At 56.4% G+C, this 1768-nt stretch overlaps 1 pseudogene; it reads left to right on the top strand.

The window, feature by feature from the left end:
• Window positions 1-246: 246 nt before the first annotated feature.
• LOC144138525 (26S proteasome regulatory subunit 6A-B pseudogene) lies at window positions 247-1768 on the top strand (annotated as a pseudogene).

Here is a 1768-nt window from a genome sequence, read left to right as displayed (position 1 = left end):
CGCCTCGCAGTGAGGCGCGCACCGCGGTAGTTTCGTATCTCGGCGATATGCTCAATTTACCGTTACAGCACGGAGGAAAAAAAATCCAAAACCGACTCAGAAAACCACGCAATGAATGCATGGCACATGCATTTCAATATAGTTATATACTTATTGGGTTCTTTCAATTTATATTTTCGAGGTTGTGCTTCTTGAAGTTCGGTTTAATTTTGTTTTGCAACGCTCGCAGCTGCAGCATGATTGCAGTGCTGGCACCCGCATTCGTATCGGCATCAGTCTGAGCAAGGCGGACCTCGTGGCGAAATAATCCAGAACATTGCAGCTTATTGTTTGGCGATTGTACTCGGGTTAAGGAGAGCAAACATGGCTACAAGTCCTCTACCGCTCGAAGATGAGACCCTGTGGATGGACGATGGAGCTTCGGGAGACGACGTGTCAAGGATGTCCACGGAGGAAATTACTATCAGGACGAAGATGCTGAACGAACAAATCAGGTACATGAAAAGCGAGATTCTGCACGTCCAGCACGAGATCCAAGCGAAGAAGCAGCAGATCAAAGAGAACGCCGACAAGATCAAGGTCAACAAGGCGCACCCACACCTAGTGTCGCACGTCGTCGAGCTGCTCGACATCAACCCTGCGGAACTCGGCGAAGAGGACGGCGCCAACGTGGACCTCTATTCTCAGCGCAAGGGCAAGACTGCCGTCATCAAGACGTCCACTCGCCAGACCTTCTTTCTGCCACTAATCGGACTCGTGGAGGCCGAAGAGCTGCGCCCCGGCGACCTGGTCGGCGTCAACAAGGACTCGCACATCATCCTGGAGACCCTGCCGCCAATGTACGACGCCCGCGTCAGCGCCATGGAGGTAGTTGACCGACCCACTGAGGAGTACAGCGACATCGGCGGCCTGGACAAGCAGATCCAGGAGATGGTCGAGGCCGTGGTGCTGCCCTTGACGCACAAGGAGAAGTTCACGAACATCGGAATAAGTCCCCCGAAGGGGGTCCTGCTCTACGGGCCGCCAGGAACCGGCAAGACGCTCCTGGCTCGTGCCTGCGCCGCGCAGACCAAGGCCACCTTCCTGAAACTCGCGGGCCCCCAGCTTGTGCAGATGTTCATCGGCGAGGGAGCGAAGCTGGTGCGAGACGCCTTCTCGCTGGCCAAGGAGAAGGCGCCGGCCATTGTTTTCATCGACGAGCTGGACGCCATCGGTACCAAGCGTTTCAACTCCGAGAAGGCCGGCGACCGGGAGGTGCAGCGCACCATGCTCGAGCTTCTGAGTCAACTGGACGGCTTCAGCTCGAGGGCGGACATCAAGGTGATCGCGGCCACCAACCGCGTGGACGTCCTCGACCCGGCCCTGCTGAGGTCCGGCCGCCTGGACAGAAAGATCGAGTTCCCGGCCCCCGACGAAGAGGCCCGTGCCCGCATCATGCAGATCCACTCCCGCAAGATGAACTTCGCCAAGGAGGTGAACTTCGAAGAGCTGGCGCGCTGCACCGACGGATTCAACGGGGCCCAGTGCAAGGCAGTCTGCGTCGAGGCCGGCATGATTGCCCTGAGGCGCGCGGGCAGCGTCATTACCCACGAGGACTACAACGAGGCCGTCATGGAGGTGCAGGCGAGGAAGAAAGCCAACCTGAACTACTACGTGTGAAAGCACTTTTTTTTTCCTTCACTCCTCTTTTAAGCCCTTCATTCTTACCCATCTTTTCAAGTTTTTCCTCTCAATAAACCTTTTTGTCTGGTGAAAGGTTTTTGCCTTG

The sequence above is a fragment of the Haemaphysalis longicornis genome, unplaced genomic scaffold (assembly GCF_048455015.1).
Source record: "Haemaphysalis longicornis isolate Haplotype H1 unplaced genomic scaffold, Haemaphysalis longicornis Haplotype H1 scaffold_5, whole genome shotgun sequence".
NCBI lineage: Eukaryota > Metazoa > Arthropoda > Arachnida > Ixodida > Ixodidae > Haemaphysalis > Haemaphysalis longicornis.
This window is presented reverse-complemented; position numbering and strand designations above follow the sequence as displayed.